Here is a 12,393-nt window from a genome sequence, read left to right as displayed (position 1 = left end):
ATAAGGACTCCCAACAACTGGAGCAGGGGCTGTCCCTAAAGCTGGAGCCTGACTGTGGAATCAGGTGCCCAACAGGGCTGCCTTGTCTGGCTACAGTGCAAGATGTGCCTAATCCTGCAGACATGATGTAGTGGGGGAGATACCCAAGGAGGCTAACCTCTCTCAGGGAGGGACTTTGTGAGGGGAGTACGGGGAGACAGCATTTGGGTTATAAATAAATATTTTTAAAACAAAAAATTACAAAAATAATCTTTAAAAAAGAAAATTGTTGGAGAAGAAGAGAAGCCAGAAGAGGCACCGAATGGGCGTGGCCACTGCCTGGTTCACAACCCCGAAGTGGGTCTTCTTGTCCAGTTTGAAGGGCAAGTAAGCTTAGTAGAGATTGTACCAGGTACTTCAGCAGCATGTCCTGAGCCCAAAGGACACGATGATGGTGCAGGTGATACTGTGGGTCATGACCACCATGGAGACGCACATCATCCAAGTGTAAGCCGTGCCAAACTGTAACTCCTAGGCCTGATGCCGTTTCACCTTGCGTCTTTCATCAGCGGAGCACTTAAGGCAGAGCCGGGTCACATACCTGAGTAGGCCTGGGGTGAGCCGCAGGTCCGTGGTGTTACATATAAAGACTGAGGCAATGACGTACTTCACAAAGAAAGCACCATTGTTCGACAGGAAAACACAAACCAAGTAGCTGCTTTGGCCAGGAATTTCTTGTCAAAGAGCCAGCAGAAGAAGGGGTCTAGGTTGCTCAGCCCCAGTGAGGGCAGAAGCAGCACCATGAAGAGTACCACTTGTGCATGGTGGTCCTGTTCTCCCCAGAGCATGTCCAGTGTGCTTCGAAGAAATGCAGAGTCATTCTGGTAATCACCATCATCATCTGTCACTGCTGGTGCTGTAACCCAAATCTGCAAAATAAATCGCTCAGGTGCTGCAGGACTCAGAGGATCGGGACAAGGATAAGGATGGGGATGGGGCTCCTGGGAGCTCAGGCGATAAGCCCCCATTGTCCGCCTCCCAAAATGAGGAGTTGCTGATGCCTTCTGGTGGCCTCTTGGACACAGACTTCCACTCATGGGAGGACAACCTCATAGAGCATGAGATTCTCCAGTAGGAGGAGAGAAAGGCCCTGAGGCCACCCCCTGCCCCTTCCTCCGCCCCCATGGAAACTGAAAAGCAGAGCGCTAATAATTTATTAGAACAAAAGCCTCCTAGTCCTACCCAGTCCCCTGCTTTCATTAAGGAATTTCACCACTGTACTCCACGGTGAGGGAAGAGAGGGAACCCCCTCCCAGCCCCCAACCTCAATGAAGACAGCCCTGAGCAGGCCACTGGGCAAAATGGGGTGTAGAGGGAATTCTTCCAGATCAGCCATACCACCCAGTAGTGTGGTCAGAAGGTGGGTACCTGGAGCTTTGGCTGGAGGCCTGGGGAAAACAAGATCAAAAGCTGCCACCCAGTCTTTTTTCTTCCTTCCCTGTTTCTGGATCTTGGGCCTCCAGGGATGTAGGAACCTGCAGCCTTCTGGGATGCAGGAGAATGGAGGAGTGCACAGTCAGGGGTGAGTCAGTCAGGCCTGAGTTAGAGGTTGAGGGGGGCGGGGGGCGGGGAGGGTGGGTACAGGAGTACAGCTGACATTGAAAATGGGGTTTGGCACTGGGTTTGTTGGTGTTTCGTTTTTGTTTTTTTCTTTCTCTTTAAAATAAAAACAAAAGCTGTGGGGGAATAATTGTTTACCAAGAATTGATGAACGTGCATTCTTCCATCAAAATAGAGACTGAAGCAACTCTCACCCCTCAAGAGAAGGTTCTTTTTCAGTATAGGGAAACGAACACAGAGACCCACAACTGGACAATGTGTAGAGAGTGAGACTGAGCACTCAGCCCTAAATGGGATGTCTTCATCAAACCCTCCCCTCAAAGGTCAAGGATCTATGCAGAAGAGAAGAAAAGCTTGATAAGCGCCATAGATGATGGATGACTCCAAGGAAACAGTGTACTCCAGATGCAACAGAAGTGATGCACATATGAACTCATTGTGATGGTCACAGCATATATAAGACCTGTACAGGTTAAAACCAGACAAAATCCCAGTACTGAACAGTGGAAGTGGACACAAAGCCACACTACTAACCAAGAAGCTATTTGCTTTGACACCTTCTGGCAAAGGGAAAAATCAGGGTTTTTTTCTCCACAATAAAGTGTCCCTAGGTAGATCAACTCCAGTCCAGGGCAGGCTGAATGCCCAGAAGAAGCCGGCCAACCAAAAACTAGCCTCCATGTGAGTTTCTGTGCTTTTGTTTTGGTGTTTTTTCTTTTTCTTTTTTTTCTTTATTTTTTCTTTTTTGAGTTCGTTTTGATTTTCTGCTGTTTTTCTTGTTTTGTATTTGAGGAAGGGGAGCGGGGCAGAGATAATGGAATCAGGTAAAGAGTTTGAAGAATCTGGAAGTTGGGGAAGTATAAGAACATAGAATATGATCAAAATATACTGTATGAAAAAATTAAGTAAAATAGAGACTACATTAAAAAATGTTGAGCACATTTAAAGTGCCTATCAGTGCCTCCATCAACCAACACCAGAGAAGGTCCTTGCAACAGATGGAAGCTAACACAGAGACTCCAATGCAGAAAATGAGAACTGCTGTAGCACTCGGTAATAAATGTGATGTCTTCAGTTCCCTGGAGCTCAGAGACATCTGCAGACAAGAAGGTGGAAAGATTGCAGAAGCCAGAGGAGTGGATGACATGAAGGCAACAGTGTCTTCTAGACACGACCCGATGGATGCACAGTGACCTCATGGTAACTGGAGTAGCAAGCACAGGGTCTGCACCGGTCCAAACCAGACAAAATCCCAGCCTTGAGACAGGGAAACTGACGTGGGCTTCCAAGAAGCTAGCTGAAGTTGATGCCAGGTACAAAGGAGAAATGATTCTTCGGCAGTGGAGCCTTCCGGGTATATGGTAGACCCATGGTCATGAGCAGCTGATCCACACAAAATAAGCTCAATGGTATTTTTGAAGACTTTTTGTCTCAGATTACTTTGTTTTATAATTATTTTATGGCCTGACAGGTCTTTTGGTTTTAGGTTTTGGTTCCTGATTTTATGGGTGGGGGTGTGTTTGTTTTTTTGTTTTGTAAGTGTATGTGTCGGTTTCTGTGTTCCTGCTTGTTTATTTGTTGGCTTGTTTTAAAGAAAGGGCATTGAATTGAGTGGGAAGGGTGGATGGAAAGAGAGGAGAGAGGGGAAAAACATGGCCAGAGCACATTGCAGGTAAACAATTTTTTCAATAAAAAAAAAAAAATCAAGAAAAATAGAGATTCACCGTATGATGCAACTCTATCACTGATTTATATTTATCCAAATATTCCAAACCATTTTATCACAAAGATAGTTGCACATCAATAATGTTTACTATAGCACAATTCATAACTGTTAGAGAATCAACCCAGGTATTTGCCAACAGAGGAATAGATAAAAATGTGCAATATATACAATCGAATTCTATGTAGTCACAAAGAGTGAAATTCTATCATTTTTGGGAAAACAGGTGCAGTGGAGATTATCATGTCCAGAAAATTCAGTCAGACTCAAAAAGGCAAATATCATATATCCATGTGTGTGCTCTTTTATTTACTTATAAAATGTTTACATTTACAACCAAAGCAGGAATGCTGCCTGTATCAACTCAAATAAAAATGTATTTCTAGCAACTTAACCATTTACTGATGTTGACTCATACTTTAATAAGCCCTAAGTAGAATCTAGCTTTGCAAAACAAAGGGCTACCAAGATGCTGAACACATTTCAACCTGGTTTAAAAATACGCAAAGCAGCCCCAAAATGCCTTTTGTTTCCAGAAAAACTATTGAACTACGAAACTTTGGGACTTTGTGATTATTAAAAAGATTGTTCAATGTGTGACTGTTTTGATCCCACAAAAATTCCAGTTTTATTTGCCAAGTTAAATCTTCCTGCAAATTGTGGGCACTGTGATGTTGGATGCTCATCTCACAGTAATCCTGGCCAAATAGTCATGTTTGATCACCCCCTGTTCTCTGCGGAGACAGAGAAATCTAATAAATTTTCCCTACTATTTTCGAAGTATGCAGTAGTCACTGTAAACAGAAAAGAATAAGACAAATTGAGGAACAGCAGAAATGTATCGTGTGTCTTAAATGTTAGATTCTTAGAGAAGAAAAATAAATGTGAAGGAAAAGTCTAAACCTGAGTTGAATTTTCAAGAAACTCTGGAGCCGAGACACAGAGGTAAGACCCTTTGCTTTTTGCCATACATGCAAAGGCACAAAAGTATTTAATTTTCAATTAATACATAAGTTAAATATATCCCATAAGTCAATTATTTATGAAGCATCTTTCTCATATACGAGGAACTCCAATAATGGAGAGAATGTAAGGTACTATGTGCCGAGGATACAAGACATCATGACTAATAATAGATTCCATTATGATGCCTCTATATGGCATGGTTGTGATTCACCTCCACAAATCATGTGCTGAATCTTGGTATGCACTGTGGTAATACCTAGGTGGTGAGATCTTCAGTGGGATCATCGATACATAAATGATGCCTGACAAAAATGTTTCTAGATAAATTCCAAATGCAGGTTGGTCTAGAAGATCAAACCTTGGCTGTGTGTGTGTGGGGGGGGGGGAGGGTGATTTATGTCTGTAATCCCTGCACTTGAAAAGGCAATACTGAGGATTTCACAAGGCTGCCCTACATTGTAGAATGTGTTTCAGGCTAGCCTGAACTACAGAGCCAAAAGAAAGATGCCACCTGCTGTATCCTAATGCAATTAGAAAGTTTTGCCAGAGGCTGATCATATGGCACCCTTGAACCTTGAACTTCCAGCTTCAAAAACCATGATAGTAAACTTTGCTTTGTGATAAAGCTAGGACATTATTGTGCTACAGGAAAGAGTAAAATATGCTGCTTCTGTTATCCTTTCTTATGAGATGGTCCAGCTGCTACAGTCAAGAGATCCAGTGTTGGGCTTCCTGTTCAAAGGTAAAACATTTATTTGTGTCCTATATATAAGCTGAGCTTACGTGGTGTAATTGTCCCCAGTTCTATGCTCTGCACCAGTGCCCTTCCATCTGGTGACAGCAGCACACCCAGGGTGGAATTCTTAGTCTCTAATCTTTTGTCACCAGTTTACATTCTAGTTCTCCAAAGGAGGAAAGAGAGTGTTGAGTGTTGAGTGTTTTTAAAGACATAGTGGAAGCTGAAATTATTACCGCGTCCATCCTTTTCCTGTGGGCTCGAATTTTAGTTGTGGGATCACAGCAGACTGTAAATAAATCTGAAAAACTCTCCTATTCGTAATCATCTGTACTCCAAGAAAACAACAAGGTTTGAATAACCAGCAAGGCGGACACTGGGGACACTTAATCTGTGCCACTGTGGCTTCTATATTTTTGCTACTTTCCTACTTGTCACATCAAGACTGCAGTACCTGTCTCATTTGTTTTCTTATAAGTGTTAACTGGAATCTCACCCATGAAAGTATTTTGTAAACCACAAAGTGATATATTGTATAAAATATTAATTACATCTTATACTGACATTTTCCTGACCAGATGAGATGAGATAAGAGAGAGAAGATAAATCAGAGAAGATAGGGAAATATTTATTGATGCAGTTTTCCCAGAAACATGAACATGCTTTTTCAGACACAGTTTGAAGTTTAATTTAGTTATCTGTGATGTGTTAGACTCTAAGGATGAGTTTAGAGTGTGAATGTTATTGCTTTAATTTGAAATCACATCTATTTGCCTCAAAATATTTCAGATGGCATACCAACCTTCCTGAGGCTTTCCACAGGAATGCACTCTTATTGCTAGGAACTGGGCTGAGCACGAGACATTGAGATGGGGGTTGCAAAGAGAACAAAGAAATGCTGGTGCCAAATAAATAAAACTTAGTATCTGTCAAATACGTAATAAAAGAGAAACTTACAGATGCATATGGGCATCTTGACATTTTGAAATCATAATAACTACAGTTTTAAGTGTTCAAATATCAGTATCATCATTCTCAAATGCTGACAATGATAATTAGATTCAGATTTAAGAAATATAGATATAACTCAAAATGTCTCATACTTGGCTAAAGTTTCTCAAATCTCAGTTTAAAACTAACACTAAAACAAGTAAAACAAAACAAGAACCCTGAAGGTCTTTAAAGAAATCATTTAATAAAGTCATAGGTAATAGAAAGAAACAATAAATAAAATTAGTAGGAGAAATTTTTAAATGAGCAATCACAAGTTTAATACTTGCCAATTATTGTTGACCTATGTAAAACATAAGTTGTACTTATGTATTTGAATTTTTAATGAATTACATTCTTTAAGGTTATTAAGTATATACCATTATACATATATATGTAAATTTTTAAAAACTTCTACTAATACATTTTATTTGTAAACACATTTCCATTTTGGAAACAAAGTAAAGCATTCTGTGAAAATGTAAATTGTTTCCAAGGTAAGAAATTAGGCACATTAATTTTTAAAAATTTGTAACTATTGACTGTATGTTTGCCTTGGTGAATATGAAGAGCTAGAGAGATAAAATAGTAATATTGCTAGATACTAAATACTCCATCCCTACTGAGTCTGTTATTACAGTTCATGTCACTATTAAGTCAAAAAGCATCCAGCATGTAATTTATTTGGATATCTTCCTATCTCCCAGTAAAATTAGAACTCTGAGGGCAAGGTAAAAGTTACCATGATAGATTGGTTTGTAGCTGGATGGAAGGCTTGGCATAAAGCGTTTGCCTATTCACATTAATATATTTTGAGGTTGTATATGTTTTTTGGATGCATATGAACCTTTTTATCATTATCTTAACCCAAAACATTTTCTAGAAGGTACCATTTTTAGATGAATATAATAGTTTAGAATGTATTTTGTATTCTTTGTATCATTTGTTTCCTAGTTCACTCCTTTACAATTATATTCTCATATTTAATTACTTTTTAAGTTGCTTGATTACAATTCTCATGTATCTGAACTTCCTAAATTAATGGATAAATAGGAAAAAAAAGCAGTTCTATCATTCTTCACTCTTAAGTTTTTATAAAATTCTTTGTAGTAGAGTCTCATGGTTTTAATGACTAAAATATTCCTACCCATGAAGCTACTCAAATCCCAACATAAAAGCTCATTCCTTAATAATGAATTTTAAACAAAGTGCTTTTGCCCTACTTCCATTCCAGGGAGCTGGGGTAGGGAGAGATTGGATTCTGCCTTTTGGTATTGCTTTTGGAAATAGCTTTTTCCAAAGGACCTTGTCATCACCATTCTTATGTGTAAGGTGGCAATGCCTAGGGACCCACGGTAGCCACAGAGCTGAAACTGGGTAAGTGATGTTTCACTGTGCTTCCTGTCCTCCATTATGACTTCACAAGTCTCATTATTAGCCCCGGAGCAACATTCTTGCTAATGCTTCCCATCCACCCCCAACTCCATTCTCTGGAGACTCCAGTTCTTGGGACAGACCTAGGGTCACCATGGCCCTTGTATCCATGTCATTTCAGGAATATCTTCTCTCCTCCTACAGGAGCTCCTCCTCTCCTCACATTGGACTCAGTACTTTCTTAGTGTTAACAGGATCCCTGTAGCTCTTGTCCACAGCCTGCCTAAGCTTTTATCTTAGCACATCTCTATTCCTCTCTTCCACATATTGACCTACAGAAGCACTCTCTATCAGAAGACCTATAGCTACTACACTTGTCTAAAATTCAAAGAGAGCAACAGCAACAAATAATGGAGTACTGACCCACCACATAAGACAAGATGCCAACACCTACAAATACTTTAATCATCACAACTTCATATGCCTAGACAATAATATAAAATCACAAATATGAATAGCCAGAACAATATGCTTCTACCAGAAACCTGAAATCTTACTATAGTAAGCCCTGAGAAATTAAATATACATGGAACCCCCCAAAAATGGCCTTAAAATAGCAATTATAGATATGTTCAAAGACCATTAAAGCAATATAAATAAATCTCTTCATAATACCACGAAAAAACAATTCAATGAAATAATGAAAATAATTCACGATATGAAAGCAGAATTTAATAAGGAAAGAAAACCAAAGCTGAAATAAGTTGGAAAATGAAAAAATTTAGAATGTCAAACATCACTTCAGAGGTACCCCTCACCATGGATCACAAAAAAGCTGGGACTGCAAAATCACTGCTGTGGAAAAAAAAAAGTAGAGTGGATATCTTAGTCTAGGAAAATGTTAAAAATAATGTTTACATTTACCATGGAGAATCAAAAAAACCAGAAGGGCCTGAATGATCTTCTACAAACTCTGAGGGGCCTCAGATTTATACAGTAAATCTCTCGATCCCAATTGACACATTCTAAGATAAAACCAAGTGTAAGCAGTATCTATCAACCAATAGAAGGCACTAGTAGGAAAACTTCAACTAACCCCAGAACAGTAAATCAAACTAGAGCAAAAACTCACATCATATCAGCAAAATAGCCAAACTTTGATGGAGTCTTTTGGCATTTCTAAACATTTATGCACCAAACACATGGGAACCCAAAATCATAAAAGACACATGACTTTAACTAAAATCACATATTGATCTCTCATACAGCTATAGTGAATGACTTAGACAGGTTATGAAGACAAAATGTAGTTAGAGAAGTACTAGAGGTAAATACTGTCATATATAAAATGGACTTAGCAGATGTTTACAGAACACTTTGCCCAAATACAATACACTTTCTTCTTAGCAACTCGTTGAATTTTATTCAAAATTGGCCATAAACTTGGACATAATGCAAGTCTCAATAGATATAAGAAAATAGAAATAACATGCAACATCATATCTAGTCACCATGGATTAAAGCTGGATACCACCAAACAAACTACTAAATGAAAAATGAATCAAGTCAAAAATCAAGGAAGAAATTTAAAACCTTTTAGAATTGAATGCAAATGAAAACAAAACATACACAATGCTATAGACCAAAATGAAGGCAGTTCTAAGAGGCAAGTTCATAGCATTAAGTATAGAGGTATTTTAATCCAGCTACTCTGGCTAGAATACAGACACACCCTCAGTACACATCTCTAATCCAAAACAATGAAGGCAAAGTTAGTTTGTAGAAAGAAGCACCCATGTTTAATTGAGAGGCAGACAAAGTGACAAATCGGAGAAATATTTGACAGAACAGGATATGCCCAACTCTCATCAGAAGAGAGAGTATAAAGGTAACATAAGAGCCAGCAGAACAGAGAGAGAGTTTTACAGAGACAGGTTGATGGAAGAATAAGCTAGAAACAGATAAAGACAGACAGAGAGAGAAAGAGAGAGAGAGAGAGAGAGAGAGAGAGAGAGAGAGAGTAAGGAGGAGCCAGAATATTAGAGCAAATTGCCAGAATTAGTTTGAGGCCAACCAGAGCAATTCAGTCAGAAGCCAAGAGAGAAGCCAGTATGAATCAGCTAGTTTGGAGAGGAGTTTGAGCCAGAACAGCTTAGTTAAACCAGCCAGCCAGAGATCAGAAAGAACTAGAAAGGGTGAGCTTATCCTGCAGCAACAGGCATCAACTGATGAAAATGTGGTATGTTTATGCAATGGGATTTTATCTGTTTAGAAACAAAATTATAAAATTTGCAGATAAATAGATGTGCCATACAAAAGCTCATCTGAGTAAGTTAACCCAGAACTAAAAAGATAAATATCATGTTTTCCCTTATATGTGGATTTTAATTTTTAAACCTTTGTTACATGATGTGGAAATTTCTGGTTTCTTAACAACTCAGTTGTGTTATGTGATGTTTTCTGGAAGCTGTCTTGTGAGAGATCATGTGATGTTTTGCTGAAAACACACAGAAGACGTACGATGTTTAGGAAAACTATAAATGGAACCCTACAAATAGTGAGCACGCACACTTGCATTGGTATGCCATGTAACAATTCACTTCTTCACCGGCCTTCACTGGTCTTAGCTTGTCTTAGATGGTCTTCATTTAGTAAAGAGAAACATGCTAAAGAACTTCTCATGGTATTGCAGCTGGTTCTGACTACTTCCACTGACATGCCAATTCTGCAAAGCCTTGCTGTTTATGTTGAATCAAGCAGTCACTACCGACTCATGTTTGGTGGATGCTATTGAATTGAACTGCTGGTATACTGATAATGATGAGTGAAATCACCCCAAGCAACTACTCCTAAAAAGGCCCACAACCCCCTTTCCTATTAACCTTCTTTTCCCCCTACCTCTGGTTGCTGGGCTAGAAGGAGGGTTGAAGCCTTTAAGAACCATAAAAAGATAGGTTATTTAAAAAAAAAAATCTAGGCCTTCAGATATGAGTGCTGTAGCCTTCACTATCACAGAAATTGGACACCTAGTAAGGGATTAGTGATGACAAGAGGGGCTCCTACAGAAGAGGAGGCAAAATATTTTGTTATAAAGAGGTGGGGGAAAGACTGAAGGGAAAGAACTAATTGTGGTAGGAAATGAGATCTATGCAAAAGAAGAGGCAGACATATGGAAAGAATCAGAAGGGAATGGATTAGAACAAGAACCGCTACCTTCCTGACACAACAGGATTGATATGAAATCACAGAGACCGCATAGGCATGCACAAAGCCTTCGCAGATTCAAGCCCTCTAGAGTCCCAACACCTAGAAGTATGAGGGAACACGGGCTTCCACCCTTAACCAAGAACCAATACCAACCTACAAATGAAAAAAATCATTTTCCTCAATGGAGTATCACTAGGTATATTAACTACACCAGGGTAGACCCCATTCCCAGCAGAAGATTTTATTTGTGTATATGTTTGTTCCAAATTGTTTGCTTGTGCATTTTTGTCTTACTGGTCTTTTGCTTGTTTATTTTATTTTCTGATTTTTGTGTGGCAAGTGTGTATGTGTGTGTGTGTATGTGTGTATGTGTTTCTTGTTGACTTGATTATTTTATAACATTACTAAATAAGCATTTAAATATCCTGGCTTTCTTATATAAACCTTGAAATGCTTCCTAAACCTATACTTTTTTCTGTTTAAGAATATATATATATATTGGTTTTTTGAGACAGGGTTTCTTTGTGTAGCCCTGGCTGTCCTGGAACTCACTCTGTAGACCAGGCTGGCCCCAAACTCAGAAATCTGCCTGACTCTGCCTCACAAGTGCTGGGATTAAAGGTGTGTGCCACCACCGCCCAGCAAGAATATATTCTTAATCGTTAAGAATATCAGTTCATGAAGCATTTCCTGGTTAATACCACCCTGTTGCACAGTTGTCTAACATTCAATTGAGAAGACTTATTCACACCTTAAAGTTGTACTTAAAATTCTTTAAATTAAACATTTCAGAAATATTCCTTATTTTGAAATTTTTAAGGGTGAACAAGAACATTTGATATGATTTTTATACATAGTTATTGCTGTTAATGAATGTTGTATCAAGGTTCTTCCACTGTTAATGCTAGAGAGTTTCAATGGCTCAGTTATGCATGATTCCATATTTTTACAATAACAATGAAATATTTTTGAAATAAATAAATCTTACATATAAAACTAGAAAAATAAAAGTACACATATATATATTTTGCTATTTTCTGTCAATTCTACCTTCTAAGTGAGCATCAGTCATGGACTCCATGCCAACTAGCATCTGTGTGGTAAGGAAAAGAGAAAGAGAAAAAAGAAGAGAAGGAGGAAGAAGAGGAGGAAGAGGAGGAAGAAGAGGAGTCTTATTGTATCTTGTTATGTTGTATTGGGTTGATATTAATGGGAGGCCTGCTCTTTTCTGAAGGAAAACAGAAAAGGAATGGATCTGGGGAAGGCAGAGGGCTGGAAAAAGTAGAGGGTGAGAAACTGCACTTGTATTTTTTATGAGATAATAATAAATGAAAAATAAAGAAGAAAGTATAATGTGAGAATATAAGGTGGTCACTGTTAAAAACTCAAAGCTTCTACCCTAGCAGGGTGGTATAGCTAACATCTAAAAACCATTCCCAGTGGTGAGTAGCTTGACAGACTTAAAGCTCCAGTGTGGAGTTGATCATTCTCATCACCTTCTGAAGACATGCTAATTGTGACTGCAATTATGAGTATGTAGATTCCTGCCCATCAGAAAAATGCACTATCATGACCCACAATCGACTTGGGACCCAAAACTAATTATTAAGATCATTTTATATCACCAATTCCAACCATTTTCTAAAAAAAAAAGTAATGTAATAGAAATGTCTTTATTTATATGTATACAAGATATTTTCCCCATATTCATCACCAAAGTGATGCAAACACATTCTTTTTTTTTTATTAGATATTTTCTTTATTTACATGTAAATTTCTCCCTTCCCAGTTTCCCCTC

General features: G+C 38.6%; 1 pseudogene; it reads right to left on the bottom strand.

Annotated features, from left to right (window-relative positions):
• Positions 1–276: 276 nt before the first annotated feature.
• On the bottom strand, positions 277–1,007 carry LOC116087796 (annotated as a pseudogene).
• Positions 1,008–12,393: the final 11,386 nt, after the last annotated feature.

This window comes from Mastomys coucha, unplaced genomic scaffold, assembly GCF_008632895.1.
Source record: "Mastomys coucha isolate ucsf_1 unplaced genomic scaffold, UCSF_Mcou_1 pScaffold13, whole genome shotgun sequence".
Classification (NCBI taxonomy): domain Eukaryota; kingdom Metazoa; phylum Chordata; class Mammalia; order Rodentia; family Muridae; genus Mastomys; species Mastomys coucha.
The sequence above is the reverse complement of the archived record's forward strand: the minus strand, read 5'-3'. Positions and strand labels throughout refer to the sequence as shown.